General features: G+C 38.6%; 1 pseudogene; it reads right to left on the minus strand.

Annotated features, from left to right (window-relative positions):
- LOC102861132 overlaps nt 1–22808 on the minus strand; it is a 26942-nt pseudogene extending 4134 nt beyond the window's left edge.
- Between the last annotated feature and the right edge of the window lie 3094 nt (nt 22809–25902).

A 25902-nucleotide genomic window follows, 5' to 3' on the forward strand; every position in this document is an offset into this window, starting at 1 on the left:
TTTATTTTTCATTTCAATGAACATCTACAGAGATTTTGGGATTCCATTCATTCATTGTTGCACCCTTCTCCCCGCACAAACCCCTCCCCCCCCCCATCTTGTACATTTTTGCTCCCTGTTACAGCTTTGGGAAGCTCTGGTGGCTTAGTGGTAGGGAGTTACGCTGTCCAAGGCTTCAAAACCATCAGCTACTCCTTGGGGAAAAGATGGGCAATCTCCCCTCATGTGATTTATAGCCTCTGAAAACCCACTGAAGCATTAGCTATGAGTTGGTTCCAATTTAACGGCATATGACAACAACAACAACATGACATCTTCAGTGCCTTTCTAGTGGTGTGACTCTACCAGCGACTCTGTGGGAGAAAGATGAGTAATCTCCTTCCATATGATTTACAACCTCCAAAACTCCACTGGAGTCCCAGCTGACTTCACAGAAATGAGTTCTGACTTCACAGAAATGTGCTGAGTATAACTGCATCTTTGCTATCTTTAAAAAAAAAAAGACTCTGTCATGCAAATAAATGATAGATATATGTGGACAGACTGACAATATAACAAATCAACCAAAAAATAATCTCCTTGTTTCAATTTTGTTATTTTATATAAATGAGACCCTTCCTTTTCATGTAAGTCATAGTGATGGCTCTAGGAATTAGCCTTGGATGTTGTGCATAGATAAGCACTTAGCTATTACCCAAAGGTTGGAGGTTTGAGTTCACTCAAGTGCCCAGTGATATACTTCAAAAAAATGAGACACTAAAAGCCCTTTGTGCCACAGTTCTACTCTAACAGCATGGGGTCACCATTAATTGAAATGGATTCAATGGCAATTGGTTCAAGGCAAGAAAAGAAACTGGCTCCTTTATTTTTCTACAACTGTCTATTTGACTTTTCACAATCAAGAGAATGAGAACCCAACATTAATCACCATGGAAACTTAATTGCCAAACAACCGCTGAGTCTGAACTTAATTCAGAGTACTTGAACTATATCACCTACAATTTGTCTCTTTACCCAACTTTTAACATCTAGGAAATACTCAAGGAATTTTAAAAAAGTCATATTTTAAATCGGACACTGTTCAGGATTATGACATCTCAGAACTAAAAATAAAGATTACCTGATCCAAACACCTAATTAACAAGTAAAATAAATTTCCAAGAGAAGCACAGCAAGATTACAAAGCTGGCTCACACCAGACCCAGCACTAGACACCCCTTTCCAACTCTCTGTCACTTTTATCTTACCTTTTTTCCATATCTGTTTGTCTCTCTTTCTTTCCTTTCCCTCTCTCTAATGTCTTACATGATGTACTAAATCTGTAATAAATGATACAACTGCACATAATCAGGACTAAAAGCCTACTTCATTATTATTGCACAACTGTTTCCCATACTCTTTCCCTAGTAGGCAGTCAGTGTAGGAGAGCAGGATGCCAAGTCTCTCAAGCAAAGCATTTTCCTTGGCTCCATCTCACCCTAACTTCAACCCTAAGCTGTGTTTCCAGCACAAGTAAAATCTGCAAAGCTGCTAAAAGCCAAACCATAACTCCTTTAAATATAGCTAGGTCTGTTCCTCTAAACTTCCTTATTCATTCAACCAGTATTTACTGAAGCAATTAAAAGGCGCATTGCCATGGCAAAGTCTGCTGTTAGGGACCTCTCCAAAGTACTGAAGAGCAATGGTATCTCTTTGGAGACTAAGGTGTGTCTGATACAGGCCATGGTCTTCGCAATCCCTGTTACGCATCAGAGAGTTGGACAATGACCAAGGAGGATAGAAGGAGCATTGATGCCTTTGAGCTGTGGTGCTGGAGAAGAGTACTGAGAATACCATGGACTGCTAGCAAAACAGATTTGTCCTGGAAAGGGTTAAACTGGGTGGCTCCTTAGAGGCAAGGATTCTGAGGTTACATCTAACATACTTTGGACATGTTGTGAGGAGAGACCGGTCCTTGGAGAGGGACATCATGCTTGGGAGGGTGGAGGGACAGCGCAGGAGGGGAAGACTCTCTATGAGGTGGATTGATTCAGTGACTGGGATAATTGGGACGGGAGTGTCAGAGACATTGCGATTGGCACAGGACAGAGCGGAGTTTAGGGCTGTTGTACATAGGGTCGCTATGAGTCGCAGGCGACTCGACGGCACATAACAACAACAACAATGTTGAGTATTACCTATTGGGCTGAAAGGTCAGTGGTTTAAATCCACCAGCCACTCACAGAGGGTGGGCAAACAGTCTTGGACACCTGATAGAGGGTTGCTATGAGCCAGAATCAACTTGATAGTAGAAGTTTTATTTTAGTTTTTATTTTAAAGTAGGTGGAGGTCTAGATTCTAGAGATACAGTGTCTGCACTGGCAGCTGCACTTAAGACTAGGTCCCCTTAAGGCTGTGTCCATGAGGCACAGTGGTTAACATGTGTAACCCGTAACCAAAAACCAGTGGTTCTAAAGCCACCAGCTGCTCTACAAGAGAAAGATGGGGCAGCCAGTTTCCATAAAGATTTACAAACTTGGAAATCCCATGGAGCAATTCTGCCTTGTCTTATAAAGCCACTATCAGTTTGAAATAAAATCAATAGCAGTGGTTTTGATGAAGGTTGGCTTGTGTTGTTTTGTTTTGGCATTTTTTTTTTAATTTTATTATTTTTGTGTGCATGTACCGTCAAATTAATCTGACTGGTACAGGAGGAGGTTGTCCCTCCTTCCCCGGCAGAGCATCTGGTGGATTCGAACCATTCGCCTCTGGGATTGTTTGTTTTGGTATTTTTGTTGTTGAACTTCTCTACTTAAAGCACTAGAGGATCTCCTAGGGCTATGCCACTTGGTCAGGTCTGGACCACACTGCATGTGTTCATTGTATTCAAAGTCTTCATAATCGCATCAGAGGTTGAGATTAGGGTCGGTTCAAGTGCATTTCACCACACTGCCAAAATCAGCAACAAGGGTATATACCTAAGCAGTATGCCTGTAATTCATGATTGACATACTGCTGCAGCAAATGTTAGAAATGGTCTTGCTGGAGATGTATGTAAATGGCTCTTGCTGTTCTTGTGTACTGTTGAGTTGGAATAGACCCATAGCTGACCCTCCAGCAGGTTTTCAGAGACAGTAAATTGCACAGAAGGAGAATGCCCATCCATCTCCCACACAGCAACTGTTGAATTCAAACCATGTGCCATTGGCATTGCAGTGTAGCTTCTCACTATGAGACCACCAGTAATGTAAAATAGTGTTGTGTACAACCATAGCTTGCTTAGAGAATATGGAAGATTTTCTATTTGACATTATACCATAATTGGTTTGGTTTGGGTACCAAAATATTTATCATATACAAAATATTTATCATGTAAAAAATATTTATCTGTTCTACAGCATTGCAGAAAGTAAAATAAATATATTGCACTTCCCCTAAAGGATGAGATACTGTCTAAGATACACAAACAGTCATTATGATGAGCTAAATGTCATGGGGGGATATGCACAAGTACCATGGAAACCTAGCAGATGCCAGTCTCACAAATGAAGCATATGGTAGTTTTTCAAACTCATTGTCACTGAGCTAGAACTGAATCATAGCTGACTCTCCATTGTTTTTCAGAAGCTGTGCACTGCCAGGGAGGAGAACGTCCCTTTCTCCAAAGGAGTCATTGAATTTGAACTGGCGGAAAGACACAGCCTTTGTGTTGGCAGTACAACTCCCTGTCTATGCAACACCAGAGCTGCCTTCTGGAGAATGAGGGACCTGGATTCAGGCTAGAAAGGAGACTACCAGTTAGCTGGGGAAACTGGGGAAGCACGTTCCAGATCAGCATGAGTAAAAGACAGGCTGCTGTGAAATGTAAGAAGTAATGGGTAGTTTAAAATCAGTGGAACAAGAAATAAAAGAAAATATAGGAATCACATCATGAAAAGCTTGGCATATAAGGTCAATGTTGTTAAATGTCATCAAGTCAGTTCTAACTCATAATAGCCATATACAAAACAGAACAAAATTGTTCTGTCCTGTGCTATCATCCATCCTGATGTCACCTTCTTCACAGAGTCCAGCTGCCCAGACTATCTGCTCTGCATACCATCTTAATAAGTAAGGAGAAACAATCAACCCTAACACACATCTTTCCTGATTTAAACCATGCAACTTCCCTTTGTTCTGTTCAAACAACTGTCTCTTGGTCAACATACAGGTGTCCAATAAATACTTGTTTAGGAAAAAACTGTGTAGAGATTTCGCAGAAGAAACGGTCTGAGAATTGTGATTATGCATACTGGGCATATTTTGTATGTTACATTTTGTTCATGGAAACGGAATATAATGCTTAAGTAGATTTAAAAGAAATTGACTCAGCCTGCAAGAACATGGCTCACTCAGCATGATTCTTAGAGACACAGGCATAATAAAGAGGAAGTAGCTAGATAGTTTTGCTATTTTTATGATCACAAGAGAAGAGGAAAGAGCTGTGGTAGGTGTCTGCACAGAAGACATAGGCTGAGGTCAAATGGAGAAAAAGATAAAAGGGGGACGCTCAGGGTCTCTGAACTTGAGAATGTCTTAGACAATGCAACTATTTCTTTTTAATCTCACATATTGGCATACACAACCAACATAAATAAATGAAGCTGTCAGTCCTTGGAGAATGACATTATGCTTGGAAGGGTAAAGAAAAACAGTGCAAGAAAGACCCTGGACGAGATGGATTGACTCAGTGACTGGAGTCATGGGGTAGGTGTGTTAGAGACAATGAAGCTGGCTCAAGATAGAGCAGGGTTCATAGCTGTTATACACAGGGTCACAATGAGTCACAAGCGACTCAAAGGCACATAACAACTGCAACATGTACAACTGTACCTTCTCTTTCCTGTAATTCCATTACTGAAAGATATGGAGGAAACTCTGAACTAAGAGGAAGCACAATGCATCATATTCATTATGGTTGGTTTCCATGAACAGGCTTGAATTTTTTGCTGCTGCTGAAGAGAGAAGCAGATACAGTAGTAAAGTCAATACTATCCATAACATCGTAACTTCATATGGAAAGACATAGGGAATAAGGAAACAACAACAACAAAATAAAATCCAGTAAGATAAATAAGGAAGGCAATTACTGTAATTATTGGTCATAACTTCTGAAATGTTTTCATCACACTCTCTTGAACAAAATTAAATAAGGTAAACTTGGCCTCTTTGTTAGACTTTGGTTTTCATTCACATTGCGGTTTTTATGACCATTCCCATAGATTGATTGTGCTTTATAACATAAATCATCATTCATTTATGCCCATTCTTACCCTGTCTTTTTAGATCCCCACTGGATCTTTCCTATTTCCTTTACCTTTTCCCCCTATCCACTAAACTCTGTAACTCCATAAATTTTTCCTGCTTCGGCCCCACCCCCACCCAAGCCACCTCTATTCCATCTTTGGATACCTATACACATCTTAGTAGTTAGCCTTTTATTTTTGCAATAATGGTCTTCTGCAGTATTTGTCCTTATAAGACTGATTTACTTCACTCAGCATAATACTCTCCAGTCTCTCCCATGTTATGCAGTATTTTTCAAAATTGTTACTCCTGAGTGCTGCATAGTATTCCACCATGTGAATGTACCATAATTTCTCAACCCATTTGTTTGTTGATGGACATTTGGGCTTTTCTATGTTCTTGTTATGGTGAATAACACTGCTATGAATACTGGTGTACAAATACTGATTTATGTCTCGGTTCTTAAACTTAACCTCTTAATCTCTCTAAACTGAATTTCTATTAATTGTGTTATTTTCTTTATAAATAAAAAATTCAACTTGTTGGCAAGCTTTGGTGGCCTAGTGGCAAGAAGCTGCACTGCAATCCCAGAGGTGAGTGTTTGAATCCACCAGATGTTCTGCTGGAGAAGAAGGGATAATCTTCTCCTGTACCAGTCAGATCCAATTTTACGGTACACACAAAATAATAATAAAAAAAGTTAAACTTGGTTTTTATTATAAAAATTGAAGAAGATTAAGACTACTGGTAGCAGAGCAAGATGAGCCTGGTGTCCATATTCCCAATGTCTTAGCCCTGAAATGTAACTCTGGCCCCTCACTCCTTTGTCCACCTATTCCTGGCTTCTCCAGACATTTAAAGATACCTTTTTAATTAAAACTCTATGACTGCAAAGGGCTGAAAGGGGCAACAAAAGGATACAGAAACAGAAGTGCTATATTTTATAAAGACAAAATCTGTAGTATAAAGCTGATTCTCAAGCAAGTCCAAGAAGATCACTGGTAGGAATTTGCTGGTCTCCTTAGGGCACCATTCCTCACGGATGGTTACTGTTCATGTGTCTACACCAATCTTTTCTGGTTTATCTTTCTTCATACTTCTTAGCTGTAATTACCTAAACAGAACATCTGAATGGTTCAGTTAAATAGTACTGCCTCTGTAAAACTTCTGAGACTAGGCCACATGACAGTGACCCAGCAAGCTATAACAGCTTGAACTTGGGTAAAGGCCTCCTGCTGGCCCACTAATCCTAGCCAGAGAATCAGAGTAATAAGATTCCTCAGCAGAGCTCCCTGTGTAAGAGTTAGCCATAGAAGGAACTATGGGTTTGGTAAGCACTGTGAATTCATTTATGATATAGTAATGGTGGCAAGAACTTAGAAGTCTCAGAAGTACAGGATGGGAAAAGGTGACATCTGGGGTGGTGGTGGTAGAGATTTATCAATCAATATAAAGGATACTGTGGAAGATCTTTTGGACCATTAGTAGCTAGGACACACTTAGACATTCCTGAAAGAGCCATTTCTAATACTCAGCAATCCTTTCTCACGCATCCAGTCTTATATATACGCATCCTCACCATGTTAGAAACTGAAGGAATTTTATTTCAACAAATGAGACTTCAAAAGACATCACGGATTTAAAGATTCATCCCAAAACTAGATGGATCGTTTCCTTGGCTCTGGCTGTGTCCACATTCTTAATGAAATTCTCTTTGCAGTTTTTAAACTTCCATCATAAATAACAGTAATTAAGAAAAACAGTCAAGTTTATACAGAGAATACCACATAACAGAAATTACTATTTCTAACCAAAACCTTTGGTTTTGGCAATTCTAACTCCCTCTTAAAGTAACTGCAGGCACCACCATTCCCTCTCCACCATATCAAAACTAATCCAAATCTGGATGCCTTCTTAGGGAGACAATCAAAGCTAAGGTGGTCACTTTCTTTATCTGTCTTCAAACACTTGTTAATTAACACAGAATTTGCTGAGCTCTGACACATGAACAAACAAGGAAGAGAAACAAGTAACTAATAGTCGAAATTATACTTTTAGAACAAAAAATTTTAAAAGTGAAAGCAGTTACATTTTAGTTTACAAAATAATGATTCAAGCAGGGTGAAAATATTCTATTACTCATAAGCAAGGAATTGACACTTTATAGGTATATCTTCCTTCTACAGACCACCTTTTTCCTAAAAAGTATACACAAACTAAAATGGATAGTTGTGTGACACACATACAAACAAACTCTCTCAAAAAAAAAAAAAAATGAACATGGCTCTGTTCCAAATGCTAAGGAGGAAAGGTATTGATAGATGCTCAGGGGAAATATATTTTACACTTTTTAATTCTTTATATTTTTTAAAAAGACCAGACTTTGTAGAGCTAAAATTCCACAATAATCTTTAAATGAGATACAAAAGAATGTTGTTATCTGTCGTCAAGTTGCCTGTGACTTATAGTGATCCTATGTAAACAGCTCTGAACCTTACCCTATTCTAAGCCTGTCTCAACTGACTCTGACACACCTACCTCCATTGTCCTAGTTATTGTGTCAATCCATCTCATCCAGGGTCTTCCTCTCCCGGGCTGTCCCTCCACCCTTTCAAACATGATGTTTTTCGCCAAGGACTAGTCCTTCCTGGCCATATGCCCAAAGTATGTAAGACAGAGCTTCAAAATCCTAGCCTCCAAGAAGAAACTTGGTATCACCCTCTCCAAGACAGAACTGTTTGTTTTCTTGGCAATCCATAGTATGTTCAAGACTCTTCTCCAGCAACATAACTCAAAGGCATCAATGCTTCTTCTATCATCCTTAATAACTGCCCAGCTCTCTGATGCATATCATGTAATTGTGAAGACCATAGCCTGGATCAGATGCACCTTAGTCTCTGGACTGATATATTGCTCCTCAGCACTCTGAAGAGGTCCTTGACAGCAGATTTCTCCAAAGCAACTCATCTTTTGATTTCCTGACTGCTGGTGCCAAGAGTGTTGATTGTGAAGCTGAGCAAGCTGAAATTGTTAATAACCTCAATCTCTTTTCTATCATGATCCTGCCAATTGGCACAGTGGTGAGAATATTTTTCTTCTTGATGTTAAGCTTCAATCCATATTGAAGACTATAGCCCGTGACCTTCTGGAGCAAATGCTTCAGGTCCTCCTTAGTTTCAGCAAGCAAGGTTGTGTCATCTACATAACACAAGTTGTTCATGAGTCTTTCTCCAATTCTGATGCTACACACTCCTCATAAAGTACAGCCTCTTGAATGATTTGTTCCACATACAAACTGAAAAGTTATGGAGACAGGTTGTATCCCTGACACACTCCTTTCCTAATTTTGAACCATGTAGTGTTTCATTGCTCTGTTCTGACGACTGCCTCCCGGTGCAAAAATAGGTTTCTTATGAGCGCAAACAAGTGTTCTGAGATTCCCATTCTTCCCAAGGTTAGCCACAATGTGTTGTGATCTACACAGCCAAAGCCTTTGCATAGTCAATGAAGCAATGATACTCTCTGCTTTCAGCCAAGATCCATCTGACACTGGCAATAATGTCTCTAATGTACTGGCCTCTTGTAAACCTGGCTTATATTTCTGGTAGTTCTCTGTAAATGTACTGTTTCAGTCATTTTTGGATAATCTTCAGCAGAATTTAGCTTGTGTGTGATATTTGTGATTTTTTTAAATATATAATTTCCACATTATGTTGGATCAACTTTTGGGGGGATGGGAATAAAAACAGATCTTTCCAGTCAGTTGGCCAGGTAGCTGTCCTCCAGATTTCTTGACACAGCCTGGTAAGCGCATCCAGGGCAGCATCTGTTGAAATATATCAACTGGTATGCCATCAATTTCTAGGGCCTTGATTTTTGCCAATTCCTTCAGAGCAGCTTGAACTTCATCACCATTGCGTCTTGATCATACATTGTTTCATGAAATTTTTCTGAGTCAGCTAATTAATTCTTTTTGGTACAATGACTCTATGCTGCTTCTATCTTCTTTTAATGCTTCCTGAATCATTTAATATTTTGCTCACAGGATCCTTAAGTATTGCAAATTGAGGGCTGATTTATTTTTCTTCAGTTCCTTCAGCTTAAGAAATGTTGAGTTTGGCCCTTTGATTTTCTGACTCCAACCCTCTGCACACTTCATTATACTACTTTGCTTTGTCTCTCTTAGCTGCCCTTTGAAATCTCCTATTCACTCAGCTCCTTAATTTCTTCCCTTTGCTTTGGCTTGTCAGTGCTCTAGTGCAATATCAGAGTCTCTTCTGACATTCATCTTGGTCTTTTCTTCCTCCTCTTGTAATAACTTTTTGCATTCTTCCTGGATGATATTCTTGACATCCTCCCACAGCTCATCTGGTCTTCATTCGTTAGTGTTCAAGGACTGAGACATGTTCCTTAGATGGTTGTGAAATTCAGGTGGGTTAGCCTCGAGGTCAAATTTTGGTTCCTGTGGATTTTCTTTAACCTTCTTCAACTTGAGCTTACATAGGAATAGGATGGTCCATTCCACAATCAGCACATGGCCTGGTTTTCACAGCTGATATTGAGCTTCTCCAACGATTCTTTCCACAGATGTAATCCTGTGACTACCATCAGGTGAAATCTATGTTTATAACCTGCGTTTATGTTTCTTATAAAAGGTATTTGCAATGAATAAATCATTGATTGTACAGAATTCTATCATTCTATCTCCAGCCTCATTTCTGTCACCAATTCCATGTTTTCCGACTACTGAACCTTCTGTGTTCCCAACTTTTGCATTCCAGACCCATTATTATTAATGTATCTTGCTTGCATGTTTGATCGATTTCTTAAAGCAAAAGTTGGTAGAAATCTTGTATTTCCTCCTCTTTGGCACTGGTTTTTGGTGCATATATTTGAATGATAATGGTATTCACTGGACTTCTTGTATGCATATGGATATTATCCAGTCACACAAAAGACTATAGAGAATATAGAGAGCATTTTTAAGTTCCTGAATTAACAAAACCATTTTAAAGATGGACTAAAAACTTGAGGGACTTTCCATTATTCCCTATAATATATTCTCATCTCATCACAGTATTTTCTAACTGAATAAACTTTCCATTCTTTTGAATGACCATAATAAACAGAGGTAAAAAATTATATAAATACAAAATTTTTCACATCTAAGAATTATCTCAATCACTATATATATTTTTTCAGTTCTAATTACTTTTCAACTGATACTGAGTTTCTAATACTTTAATCTTTTTCAACTAAATACTATAATAGAAAACTAAATGTAAGAGTTCACTATATGAAAAAAAGGTCAGATTATCATTTTTAATGTACAAATAAAACGTTTTATGGTATTGACTTTGCACAATGTAGAGGACATCCAGAAGTAATCGCAGAGTTAAGGTTTTAGTTCAACATTTCTGTCACATGAACTAAGTAGCCTGTTTAAAAAGAAGTCAGTTGACCTCTACATGAAACATCTGATTAGATCATGAGATACTAGTTTCTAGAGTAACAAAGTCTCTTTTTAAAAAAATTTATCCTAGAGTAGACTGACTAGTAATACGAAAATGAAATAAAAACATAAATCGGCATAAGTCTAATAATTTTGAAATACTATTTTCTGAGAAAATCATGTGAGAAGCTGAATATTATGAAGAAGAAAGTAGCATCAATATAGGAGAAAGATTCATCTAAAATCTGCACTATGCGGATGACACAACCTTGCCTGAGGGAAGTGAAGAGAACTTGAAACACTTGCTGCAAGTCGATGACTACAGCATTCAATATGGATTGTATCTCAACATCAAGAAGACAAAAAATCCTCACCACTAGACCTATAAGGAACATCATGATAGATGCAGAAAAGATTGAAATTGTCACTGATTTCATCTTACTTTGACACACAAGCAACACCCTTGGTTACCAGTAGTCAAGAGATTAATAGCTATATTGCATTGGGCAAGTCTGCTGACAGGTACCTCTCCAAAGTACTGAGGAGCAAGGATATTACTCTAAAGACTGAAGTGCACCTGATTCAGGCCATGGTTTTTCAATCACTTGCTATTAAGAGGACAACCACCTGGCCAACTGACTGGAAGATATCTATATTTGTTCCCATTCCAAAGAAAGGTGACCCAACAGAGTCTGGAAATTATCGAACAATATCATTGATATCACATGCAAGGAAGATTCCAATGAAGATTATACAAAACCAACTGGAACAGCACAACAACAGAGAACTACCTGAAGTGCTGGCTGGGTTTAGAAGAGGCCATGGTACTAGGGATATCGTAGCTTATGTTAGATGGATCTTGGCTGAAAGCAGAGAGTACCAAGAAATGTCTGTTTTTCACTGACTATGCAAAGGCATTTGACTGTATAGATCACAACAAACTGTGGCTGACTCTGAGAAGAATGGGAATCCCAGAACATTTAATCGTGCTAATGGGAAGAGTGTATCCCAGGTATGTGTCCTATCTCCATGCCTTTTCAATCTATATGTGGAACAGATTATCCAGGAGACGGGGCTCTATGAAGAGAAATATGGCATCAGAATTGAAGGTAGACTCATCAACAATCTGCGTTATGCAGATGGCACAACCCTGCTTGCTGAAACTGAGAAGGACCTGAAGCACTTGCTGCAGAAGGTAAAGGACTGAAGCCTTCAATATGGACTGAAGCTCAGCATCAAGAAAACAAAGATTCTCACCACTGGGCTGATTGGCAGCATCATGATAGATAGAGTAGATATTGAGATTGTTAACAGATTTAGTTTGCTTAGCTCCACAATCAACACTCTTGGTATTAGCAGCCAGGAAATGAAAAGACAAATTGCATTAGGCTGCTACCAGAGACCTCTCCAAAGTTCTGAAGAGCAACAATGTCAGTCTGGAAACTAAGATGCACCAGATCCAGGCCATGGTCTTTGCAATTACTTACTACACATCAGAAAGCTGGACAATGATAAGGGATAATCGAAGGAGAATTGATGCCTTTGAGCTGTGGTGCTGAAGAAGAGTATTGAATATACATACCATGCACTGCTAAGAAAACAAACAAATTCGTCCTAGAGAAGGTGAGACCCTGCTGCTTCTTGTAGGCAAGGATTCTGTGCTGTTCCTTGGAGGCAAGAATTGTGACGGTTCATCTGACATACTTTGGACATATTGCAAGGCAGGACTAGTCCTTGGAGAGGGACGTCATGCTTAGGAGGGTGGAGGGACAGTGCAAGAGAGGAAGACCCTCGATGAGATGGATTGATTGACTGGGTAATGGGGGTAGGTGTGTCAGAGACAATAAGATTGGCAGAGGATAGAGCAGGGTTTAGGGCTGTTGTACATAGGGTCGCTATCAGTCGCAGGCAACTTGACAGCACATAACAACAACAATACCACCACATCTGAGAGCTGAGTAGTGAATAAGGATGATGGAAGAAGAATTAATGCCTTTGAGTTGTGGTGAAGAAGAATACTGAATATCCCATGGACTGCCAAAAGAACAGTTATGTCTTAGGAAAAGCACAGCCAGAATGCTCCTTGGAAACAAGGACGGCAACGTTTCATCTCACATAATTTGGGCATGTTGCTAGGAGAGGCTATTCCTAGAAAAGAACTTTATGCTTAGAAAGGTAGGGGGTCAGTGAAAGAGAGAAAGACTCCCTAAAGAGATGGGCTGACCTAGTGACTGCAGTAATAGGCTCAAGTGTGTCTGAGATGATGAGGGTGGCACAGGATAAGATAGGGCTCCAATCTGCTCTTCATGTGGTCGCTATGAGTTGTACTCAACTTTATGACACTTGACAATAACTATGGATATGTATGTAGACGTATATATGTAGATAACTATATAAGAAGTTGCACTGTCAATCAAAGGCACATGGTTCAAATCCACCAGCTGCTCTGTAGAAGAAAGATGAGGGCGAACTCCTCTTACGCAGTTTCCTGCCTCTGAAAACTCACTGGAGGATTGGCTGTCAGTCAGTTTCAATTCAACAGAACAGAACACATCATAATTTAGCACTCCATAGCCAGGAAGAGGAGTTGATTTTGGGTGGACTGCTAAAAACTTTTTGGTAAAAAACATATCACAACTTCAATAGAAAGTTGCCTTTTCATATTCACATAAAATTAATTTCTTAAGTTTTTACTCTTACAACAAGCTTTTTCAGATCAAAGTATTATTTTGAAATCATTATGATAAATCTTTTCAGCTGAATCTGGGAAATTATTTCAATTTTAACTTTAAGGAATTGCATACAATTATTTTAAATTCTCATCTCATTACAGTATTTTCTAACTATAAGTCAAGATGACATACATGATAGTTAAACTGTAAAGTCAAGACCCAAAAACATCTGGCCTAATTGTATCCTCCTACCACTACGCTGTGTTATTAGAATTTTTCTTATTCAAATCTCAGTTCAAATATTACTTCTCAGAGCCGCCATACTTGTAAACTAGTAGTTTTATTTTCTTCACATTTTAAAAGAGTTTGAGCACATTAATTCCCAGAATTACTCTTTTCCAGTTTTAAGCAACATTTTAAAAGGCCTTTTGCACAAGTTGGGGGTTTTGGCTTGTTTTGATTTTCTTTGCCAAAAAATCTCCATAGATAAAATCCTGCATAAGGGAAAAAATAAAAAGGAAATGCCACAGGCAAGCGGTGGGGTGGGGGAAAGGATTATTTTATGCAGGGGAAAAAAATGTTAACTCCATTTTATCACAGGTTACTTCACTTAAAGGTTAAGAACTGGGCCAATTCTAAAGGTCAAGCAAACATAGTTGGTGTGGGAAAATCTGCAAACGCTTACAACTGAGGTACTATGGAAGATACCCTGAAGAGACACAAAGCCTTCAGACGCGAGGTGAGGTAGACATTCATGCTGCCATAAGGAATGTGAGCTTTCTTTTAAGAAAGTAATGAATCAAAATTTTGCTAAGAAATAGGACTGCTTCTCATTTATCTTTTCAGAAGATTCTATGATAAGAGTTTTTTATTTCCCTTTTTAAAACTTACAAACTCTCAGAGAGGGAGGAGAAACAGGCCATATGGCACAAAATTATATATACCTGAATAATATATGGTGTGCAGTCTGGAACCTGATTTCTTCTTTTTTTTTTTTTTTGCATGTGGAAATTTTAATTTCTCTAGCATAATTGAAATGTTCCTTCCTCATTACACAGCCTTAGCACTCTTAGTCAAATATTAGCTGACCATATATGTGCCACTTGATTTCTGAACCTGCCAATTCTATTCCATTGCTATGCAACTCTGTTATAAAAATACTAGTACAAAGCTGTTTTGATATGAGGGAGGGAGTCTTCGTACTTTGCTCTTCTTCAAAATTACCACAGCCATTCAAGACCTCTCACCATTCCAACTAAACTTGAGGATTTTTTTCCCCAATTTCAGTAAGAAGGCTATTAGAATTCTGATCAGGGCTGAGTTGAATCTATAAACAGTTTTGGGGTGTACAAACATACTAATATTCAAACTTCCAAACCAAGAACATAGAAATTCTTTTTCTTTAATTAGTAATTTAGTTTGTTTATTTTTCATTTCATTGAACATCTACAGAGATTTTGGAATTCCATTCATTCATTGCTGCACCCTTCTCCCCCGCACAAACCCCTCCCCCCACCCCCACCCCATTTGCTCCTCTCCTTGAAAAGCAAAAGAAAAACTCCCTCATTGGTACACAAACCCCCCCCCGCACCTCCCCACCCCCAAATATAATCCACTCTGCAACCCTCATTGCATACTCCTACGATAAAAATAATGCCCTAAAATATAATACTTTTAGACTATTCTCTCCCCGATAGACTTCAATGCCATAAACATATTTCATCCAGTTTTTCTCAGTCTTACCCCCACCCCAATGCCAGCCTCATTCTACAACAGTGGCACCATATAGCATTTGTCCCTTTGTGACTGAGATACCTCACTCAGCATAATGTCCTCCAGGGTCACCCATTTTGAATAATATTGCATGAGTTCCTTGTGTTTCAATGCAGCATAGTATTCCATTGTGCGAATATACCACAGCTTCTCTACCCATTCGTTTGTTGATGGGCATTTAGGTTGTTTCCAACTCCTTGCTATTGTAAACAAAGCCGTGATAAACATGGGTATACATATATCTACTTGGATGTCATTTATGGTCTCTTTAGAGTATATTCCCAGTAGTGGAATTGCTGGGTCAAATGGTATCTTTATTTGCAACTTTTTGAGAAAGCGCCACAATGTTTTCCACAGTGGTTGCACCATTTTACACTCCCACCAACAGTGAATAAGGGTTCCAGTCTCTCCACAACCTCGCCAGCATTTGTTGCTTGCTGTTCTGTTAAATTTTGCTAGTCTTACTGGAGTGAAATGATATCTCATAGTCGTCTTGATTTGCATCTCTCTCAGGGCTAGGGATTTTGAACAAGAAATTCTTTTCTATTCAGGTCTTCCTTATCTCCTTCAGCAGCACCTGATAATTTTTATCTCATAAATCTACCACAATCCTGTCTGGAAGATGTCCAGTACACTAAAGTGAGATTTCTGGTTTTAATTTTGTATTGTCCTTGACTATAATTTTTAGATTTTAAAATCCTTGAGTGTCAACTCAATTGATTATCATGGACTCAGGACTGACCCACTGTTGACTCTCCATTGGGTTTCCAAGGCTATAAATCTCAAAGTAGGAGGCTTCCCATCTTTCTCTCATGGGTCTGCTGTTTAGCCACCAGCCTGTGGGCTGACAACACAATTCCCTATGGATAACATCACCAGAGCTCCTCGGGTCTGTATAGTTTTAATTCTGCAGCAACATCCTTAGTGCCATGACCTCTTCTAAATCTGGATTGCCTTTCTGGCAGTTCTCTGTTGATGTATTATGCTGGACAGTTTTGGATAATCATCAGCAAGATTTTGTTTGCATGTGATATTAATGCTGTTGTTTGATAATTTCCACATTCTGTTGGGTTACCTCTTTTGGGAATGGAAAGAAATACGGCTCTCTTCCAGTCAGCTGACCAGGTAGCTGCCTTCCAGGTTTCTTGGCACAACCTGGTGAGCACATTTATGGCAGTATGTTTGTTGACATACCTCAATTAGTATCCCAACAATTACTAGGGCCTTATATTTTGGCAATGTCTTCAGGGTACTTTGAACTTCCTTTATTACCATTGGTTCTTGACCAACCAGTGTCAGCCAATTCTTTTTGGTACATTGACTCCATGCATTCTATTCCTTCCACTTTCTTCTGATGCCTCCTGTCTCATTCAAGATTTTGCCCATTGGAAATATAAAATTTCCTACAGACTTTGTCACCAGAGTTCCTTGTTCCTTGTCCTGTCACGTTACAAGGAGAGACCAGTCCTTGGAGAAGGACATCATGCTTGAAAAGGTAGAGGGACAGCACAAGAGAGGGACAACCTGGAGGAGATGGATTGACATAATAAGTAGGGTAATGTAGGTAGGTGTGTTGGAGGCAATGAGATTGGCTCAGGATAGAGCAAGATTTGGAACTATTATGAACAGGGTCACTATGCGTTGTGGTCAACTCAACAGCACATAACAACAGAACAATATCTTTCGGTACTGAAAATGAATTTGAGGCTTGAATTTGTTCTTCAGTTTCCTCAGTTTGAAAAATGTTGAGTTCTTCCCTTTTGATTTTCTGACTCCAGCTGTGCCATTTCATTGTTATACTTCACTTTGTATTTGCAAATTACCCTTTTTAACTCTTTGTTATTTCTTCCTTTTGTTTTTTGCTTCTCAGCATTCTAGTACACTTTTGAGAGTCTCTTCTAACATCCATCTTGGTCTTTTCTTCCTCCTCTGTCTTTGTAATGACATTTTTGCTTTCTTCACGGATGATATCCTTGATGTCATCTTACAGCTCATCTGGTCTCTGTTCATTAGTGTTTAAAGCCTCAAACCTGTTCCTAAGAAGGTTTTTAAATTCATGTGGGGAGAGGTCATATTTTTGTTCTTGTGACTTTGTTTTCATTTTACTTAACTTCAATTTGAACTTGCACATGAGTAGTTGATGATTTGTTCCACAGTCAGTACCTGGCCTGGTTTTCACAGCTGATATTGAGCTTCTCCAACAATTCTTTCCAAAGATGTAATCAATCTGATTCTTGTGTAATCCATCAGGTAAGGTCCATGTGTATAGTCACGGTTAGTGTTTTTTATAAAAGGTATTTGCAATGAATAAATAACTGTACAAGATTCTAACTCTAGCTTCCTTTCTGTCTCCAAGTTCATAGCTTCCAACTATGCTCTTCTTCCTTGTTCCCAACTTTTGCATTCCAGTCACCAATTATTACTAACAAGTCTTGGTTACTTGTTCAATCAAGTAGGTAGAAATCTTCTATTTCCTTCTCTTTGACTTTAGTTGTGGGTGTATATATTTGAGTGACAGTTATATTTACAGATCTTTCTTGGTTTATGAATAGTATCATGTCATCAACTGCATTGTATTTCAGGATAGATCTAGAACTGATCTATCCCTGCCAAGGGAGAATGACATGCCCACTGCAGACCAAGGCCTGTGAACCTCTGGGTCTTGCCTCATGGCCCTGCCTCACCACAGGAGACCTAAGTGCTCACTGATGACCCATACCTGAAACTCCCCAGGTTTTCTGGACTTTGTGCCACTGCCTTGAGGCAGGAGATCCTTCCACCCACACCATGATATCTGTATGTTTGCTTGTCCTTATAGTTTGCTCTGTCAGTTTATTGTATTGGGTAAGTATTTTTCATGTTGCTGCTCTTAAAGGCTTAGATACATATATGTTTACTTGTCTTTCCTCTGCTCTTAGGTATAAAGTACTTGTCTATTTGATGCTGCACTAAAGCGGAGTTCCCAGATTAAGATGGACTAGGAAGAAGGACTGGCCTCCACTTGAAAAATAACAGGCCTTGGAAAACCCTATGAATGAAAGAATACAGTTAGACTATTAGACATGGCACTGAAAGCTGAACTCTCATATTGGAAGACACTAAAAAATGAGGAGGAGCAATTGTAAACATCCACTAATAATTGGAACATGGAATGTATAAAGTACTAATGTTGAAAATTTGGACATTATAAAAAATGAACTGGAACCCATAAAGATTGAGATACTAGGTATTAGCAAGCTGAGATGGATTGGCATTGGCCACTTTGAAATCAGATAATCATATGATCTGCTGTGCTGGGAATGGAAAAGTGAGGTTGCAGTCACAATAAAAAAGAGAAATGTAGTCGTCTATATTCTAAATATTTATTAAATATCCAATGACAAATTTCTAAATGTCACCTATAATAACTATATTGGACCCTTGGGCTTGAATTATTTCTATAGTATTAAGAAGAACTTAGGAATTCACTAATTAGAATTTAGCTACTGAAGCACTAGACTCTTTGAATAGCAAATCAGTGCATGCAGGCATACACAGTTTTTAGCAGGGTTCTAGTGTTTTCTATTTTAAGTTGTAAAGTCTCATAAAATATTTAGATAGACTAAAAATAAACTGTATTTCTCACTATATCATGACATCTTGTCACCATGGCAATATCCAAACCCAAGATAATTCAAATCAACTTCAGCTCAGAGAATAGTACCTGAACAGCAGGTAATGAACACAATGTATTTTTTATTGGATTCTCTAAAGTATGAGTCAAATTCCACATGTCAGAAGATCCAGTCTCATGCTAATGAAAATAAAGATATTGATTGTCAGAGATGATTCTTTCATCCAAGAACCTCAAAGTGCTTGGCAAACGTTAATCAAACGGAAATTAAGACATATCCTTAGGCCACATGAAAACATTAGCCTTTCAGAAACCCATTTGCGAAGTCTCTAGAACCTATGACTAATTTATTTTTTAAAAAATGTTAATCTACACCATGTTGGTAAAACTAAACTCTGCATGATAAATTACTCAGTTCCTCTAATACATAAATTTTGCAGAGGCATGGCGGAAAGAAGAGAAATTGAGTGGGAATCTATAGATTTAGACGGACAACCACTGTGATGACAGATTTGTTCCAAAAAAAATTGCTGAGAAAGGCATTTATGAGAAATTAGAAATGTAAGCAATGAATTAATATTATACATTAAGGAATTTTGGGGACTTTTTTTTTTTAGGTATGAGTCCTACCTATAACTACAGATTTGACTCCTAGCTGAACCTCCAGAAGATTTTTAGAGGCTGTAAATCACACAGGTCGTCATCAGAAAGTCAAAAGGGCCGAACTCGTTTAGCATTTTTTAAGCTCAAGGAACTGAAGAACAAATTCAAACCTCGAGTTGCTACAATCAAGGATGCTTTGGGCAGAATGTTAAATGATCCAGGAGGTATCAAAAGAAGATGGAAGGAATATACTGAGTCACTGTATAGAAAGGAATTGGCAGATATAGAAGAATTTAATGAAATAACATTTGAGCAAGAGCCTATGGTGATGAAGGCAGAATTTCAAGCTGATTTGAAGGAAATAGCAAAAAATAAGGCCCCCAGAATAGATGGTATACCGATTGACATATTTCAGCTAACAGATGCTGCCCTGGATGTTCTCACCAAGCTGTGCCAAGAAATCTGGAGAACAACCACTTGGCCAACTGACTGTTCCCATTCCAAAGAAGGGTGACCCAACTGAGTATGGAAACTACAGAAAAATAGCATTGATTTCACATGCAAGCAAGATTCTACTGAAGATTATCCAAAAACGACTGGAACAGTACATCAGCAGAGAACTGCCAGAAGTCCAGGCTGCGTTTAGAAGGGGTCGTGGTACTAGGGATATTGTAGCCAATGTTAGATGGATCTTAGCTGAAAGCAGAGAATACCAGAAGAATGTCTATCTGTGTTTCATTGATTATGCAAAGGCATTTGACTGAGTGGATCATAACAAACTGTGACTGACTCTGAGAAGAATGGGAATCCCAGAACATTTAATCGTTCTAATGCGAAACCTATACTTGGACCAAGAGGCAGTCGTCAGAACAGAGCAGGGCAACACTGAATGGTTCAAAATTGGGAAGGGTGTGCACCAGGGATGTGTCCTATGTCCATAACCTTTTCAACCTGTATGCAGAGCAGATTATCCGAGAGGCTGGGCTCTATGAGGAGATGCTTGGCGTTACGATTGGTGGAAGATCTATCAACAATCTGCGTTATGCAGATGACACAACCTTGCTCGCTGAAACTGAGGAGGACCTCATGCACTTACTGCAGAGGGTCAAGGACTGCAGGCTTCAGTATGGACTGAGGCTCAATGTCAAGAAGACAAAGATTCTCACCACTGGACCAACTGGCAGCATCAGGATGGATGGTGAAGAGACTGAGATTGTTCACAGCTTCAGTTTGCTCGGCTCCACAGTCAACACTCTTGGCACCAGCAGCCAGGAAATCAAAAAACGTATTGCGATGGAAAAGTCTGCTGTTAGGGACCTCTCTAAAGTACTCAAGAGTAACGGTGTCTCTTTGGAGACGAAGGTGCGCCTGATACAGGCCATGGTCTTTGCAGTTACTTGTTATACATCAGAGAGCTGGACAATGACTAGGGAGGACAGAAGGAGAATTGACGCCTTTGAGCTGTGGTGCTGGAGAAGAGTATTGAATGTACCATGGACTGCAAAGAAAACAAACAGATTCATCCTAGAGAGGGTTAAACCAGGCTACTCCTTGGAGGCAAAGATTCTGGGGCTTCGTCTGACATACTTTGGACATGTTGCAAGGAGAGACAGGTCTTTGGAGAGGGACATCATGCTGGGTAGAGTAGAGGGACAGCACAGGAGGGGAAGACCCTCTATGAGGTGGATTACTGGGGTAATCGGGATGGGTGTGTCAGAGGCCATACGATTGGCACAGGATAGAGTGGGGTTTAGGGCTGTTGTACATAGGGTCACTATGAGTCACAAACGACTCGACGGCACATAACAACAACAAATCACACAAGACAAGGCTACCTATCTCTTTCTTTACCCATTAGGCTACTAGAAATTCCTATACAAACATTTTAGGCATAATGAACTACATTTTTTCCATTACAATGGTGAGAAATTTCCCCAAAATTAAAGTTCCCACATAACAGCTAAATGCTAACCTTGTTAGCAGAGCTTTTCAAGGGAAAACCAATCATGCCTGCTACAACTCCCACTTATAAATATATACTGAAATATTTTGGGTGAAATAGTACTATGCTTGACATCTGCATCAAAATAATAGAAGAAAAATTAATAATAAATAGTAATAACATGGAAGGGCAGCAGCAGATGAAGTTATGACACATGAGGGTAAGAGTTGATATTGCTAGAGCTGGAAAACAGGGGCATGACAAGTAGCCTTATTGTTTTTTTTTACTTTATGTCTTAACATTTCCTCTAATCTTTGTCTTTAATTACAAAAGGAAGCTTAGAAGAGTGCAGAGGCTATGAATCAACAGGGCCTGTGCAGCTGAGTACTAGAGATTGTAGAGCCCTTGGGGCTGTTATGAAGGTCAAAGGGAAGGCAGGTTGTCGTAAGTCATGTGTGTGGACAAGCTTTGACCATTGACACACAAGAGTTAGTTAACAAGTTCCGAGACAGAGAAGGAGGAGTCTCTTGTGTTCGGCAAACTATATCGAGAAGCCAGAAATTTAAGGGTGATTTGATTACAGCCACAGATTAAAAGGCTAGCAAATTATTTTAAATGATCTATTGAGTATTGCAAATCAGATTTAATATACCTTGAGTCATTAATCACTGAGCCAATAAATGAGTATGCAGCCAGTCTTTCTTACAGCAATTAACAAAAATGGAGCAGACTTTTTTTTTTTTTTTTTTTTTTTTGCAAAAATGTGTTAACACTCGTACATGCTACTCACAATAATCCTACGTTCTGGATTATTAATTGTTAAGCAGCCTCAAGAGTGACTAAAACCTTGGCAACAAGTTCCAATCATCTAATCGTTAGATATGCTGAGCTCTCTAAGTCACTGCTACATGGCCTCTACAGATGCTAGTAGATTTGGGATTACTTATGTGGTGTGAACCTAGTGGGGAAATTGGTTAAGTCTCCACTACCATGTGAAAGATTGGCAGTTTACACTCATCCAATAGATGGATGTGTGGGAGAAAGACGTAGCAAGGTGCTTCAACAAAGTTTACAGCCAAAAAATCCTTTATAGGCAATTATACTGCTACATGGTATTTTAACAAGCTAGAATTGATTCAAAAGCACCTAACAAAAGTTGTTGGAAATAGGGACAAAATTATATTCTTTCCTCCAAAACTCATTACTAATAATCAGCAATTAATAATAAATTCTTCTAAATGCAAATATAATGAAACCATGTTTTGGTGAGCAAAGCAATCTGACACTGACTACCCCACCAAATATCCTTGAATGAAACAATGTTTACTTTTATAGACATAGTATTGTTAGTATTTTTAAAAATAACAGTTACAATAACAAAAAAAACCCTCACTAAGTTTATTCTGACCCACAACAACCCTTCATCAAATTTCCAGGGCCACTAGTGGCTTCAGACCACTGGAGACATACCCTTTTGGCTAACGGCATATCGTGCTCTGAACTATGTCATCAAAGTTCTTTAATATTCATTGAAGGGAAAGGTGGGGGGAAAGTTAGAAAAGCAACTAAAAGCTGAAGGATTAACTAAATGCTTGGTCTCTTGCTCTCTCACCCCACAGTATGACAAATCAACCTTTAACAGACTGAAAAGAAGGAAGGAAAACTGACTCAAATCAGCTATAGAGATCCACACATTTTTATTATGTGAAGAAAACAAGTATTCATTGCTGAATGATGCTTTCCTTGGTCTTCAAACAAAAGCATTAATGATTCATCATCATTAAAACACTGTTTGAGTGGAAATGGCTTTTCACTAATCCATCCATAATCTACCAACTATTTTTCAACATAAGAAATCTCTGACACGGACTCGGAATAGAGCTAGCAAATGTTCAAGAGACCAAGGTTCTGGTTTTGGTTCTATGCTAAAAATCCACAGATCTGTCCTGCCAGAGACAATGGAAAAGCATGTCAACTCTCAACAGTATATCATCAGATTCATTCAGTGGTGGCTTATAAATATACTATAGTATTTAGTGACAGAGTTCCTTCAGGTTAACATTCTAGTTAAATAAAAGGTAACGTCAATTCTTGTTATCTAATATCTGAGTGCTCGGTGCCAAACTTCCTGGAAATTGCTTCTATCTTTGCTAAGTTTATCTGCCGGGGCACTTAATACATAAGAAATGAACTCAAATAAAGAAAAAAAAAACCCAATACACACACTAAAAAAAAATAAAGACATCAATTACAGCAGAGACTTTACAGTAAATGTTAAAAACTGATAATATCCTATTTCTTGACAATATCCACTTGGCAAATTGGTTTCCCTTAAATTATTTATGAAATGTAAGACAGGAATCAGTCATTTTTGAGATGTATATCTTAAAAAATACTTAAGCCTTAAGCACCAAACAAATCTTAATTTACAAATTTACAAAGTATCTATAATCTAACTAGTTAGAAAAAAAGAATAAAAAGCAAAAACAGCCTGTGAATAGTCAAGAAAGAAGACACAAAGCCTTTTTATGCATTAATGCTTTACATGGGTGATCGCAAAGATTTTAACTGCGTGTCTCCCTCAAAAGACATGTGGGAACTATGTATTCATCTCCCATGACCTAATAAGCCAAATAGTTGTAAAAGGATTAAGAGTAGAGTTCCACACTACTTACTCCTATCACAGCCCCCCCCCCAATGCAAGCGAAGTCTCCCCTAGGGTGTGGCCTCTAACACCTTTTCTTTAACAAGAGATAAATGTAGAGGAAGGCAAACTGGGAAAGGTGGACTTTTCAGATCACAGAATGTCAAGAATGAAATGTGAGTAAGGGTTCCAGTTTCTCCACAATCTCACCAGCATTTGATGTTTGCTGTTCTGTTAAATTTTGCTATTCTTACTGGAGTGAGATGATAACTCAAAGTTGTTTTGATTTGCATCTCTCTTAGATGTAGGGATTTTGAATATTCATGTGTTTGTTTGCCACCTGAATGTCTTCTTTGATGAAGTGCCTGTTCATATCCTGTGCCCATTTTACAATTGGGTTATTTACTTTTATCTTCTTGTGGTGCTTGAGTATTTTATAAATTCTAGCTGTAAGTCCCTTGTCAGACATGTCATTACCAGTGGCGAGGTTGTGGAGAAACTGGAACCCTTATTTACTGTTGGTGGGAGTGTAAAATGGTGCAACAACTATGGAAGGCTCTATGGCGCTTTCTCAAAAAGTTGCAAATAGAAATCCCCTTTGACCCAGCAACTCCACTACTGGGAATTTACCCTAAAGAAACCATAACTGCCACCCAAGTAGATATATGCACACCCATGTTTACTGCGGCTTTGTTCGCAACAGCAAAGAGCTGCAAACAACCCAAGTGCCCACCAACAAACGAATGGATAGAGAAACTCTGGTATATTCACACAATGGAATACTATGCAGCATTGAAAAACAAGGAACTCATGCAATATTATTCAAAATGGATGACCCTGGAGGACATTATGCTTAGTGAAATATCTCAGTCACAAAAGGACAAATATTGCATAGGGCCACTGTTGTAAAACGGGACTGGCATCAGGGTTGAGGGAAGACAGAAAAGGAGGGGAGGAATTATGTATATTGCATTAAAATAGATGAGGGAGAGAACTGTTTAAAAGGGATATATGAATGGGTATTTTTGTCATTACAGAAGTCCAGAGTGAAGGTTGAATAGTGGAGCAGACTTGGGGGGAGTAACAACGTGAGCTGAATGGGACTCAACAATAATCATGTTATGTATGATAAAATGAAATTAAAATTACCTTTTGAAAATTCCAAGAAGACCAAAAAAAGAAACTATATGAACTTTGATAAATGTCGATAGTTGTAGAGGGGCTTCAGGCCTTTTGTTCATAGGCTCACTATGAGTTATGCTTGATTCAAAGGCAATCAACAACAGTACGAATGACAGCAGTCGTGATCTAACGCTGAGCAATTAGAGTAAGGAGGAAAGAGAAAGTAGAATCTAAGATTGACAGGTATCACATACGTAAAATTTAAATCCCTAATCGTGATGCATTTACAGCCCTCTCTTCTCGCCTATGGAACATTTATAAATGCTCCTTTTTATTCTGACCCAGAAATAATGCATCTTCTGATCATGCAGCATCTACACAAATGACTGACCCATAATATAAGACCAGCCATTCTCAAAACCTTTTGTGTGGGAACAGAGGGCCTATCAACCTTGTGAATCAATGTAAAAGACATGTATAGGGGTTTGTATGTGTCAGCTCCCATTGAAAGCATAAGTCTACCACTGTGTCATGTGGTAAAGAAGAACATTTTGGTTTATTTCTTCAGTGACACAAAGAAAGAATTAGTGTTTTCCTTCAGAATTAGTTTTAAAAAGATGCAAAGGAGGCCTATATATAATTCATATCCTAAAATTAAGTAACTGATAAAAGTAAAATGATAACAATTTCTCACTAGAAAATGTTAGTATTATATTTATCTCATAAAATAGCTGCATTTTCCTAGCAAAGCAGAGAATTTTAAGATGGTGTGGGATGAGGCAGAGTTTCATTCTGTTGTATACGGGGTGGCGATAT

The sequence above is a fragment of the Elephantulus edwardii genome, unplaced genomic scaffold (assembly GCF_000299155.1).
Source record: "Elephantulus edwardii isolate Elephantulus edwardi_28Jun2011 unplaced genomic scaffold, EleEdw1.0 scaffold00225, whole genome shotgun sequence".
NCBI classification, from domain to species: domain Eukaryota; kingdom Metazoa; phylum Chordata; class Mammalia; order Macroscelidea; family Macroscelididae; genus Elephantulus; species Elephantulus edwardii.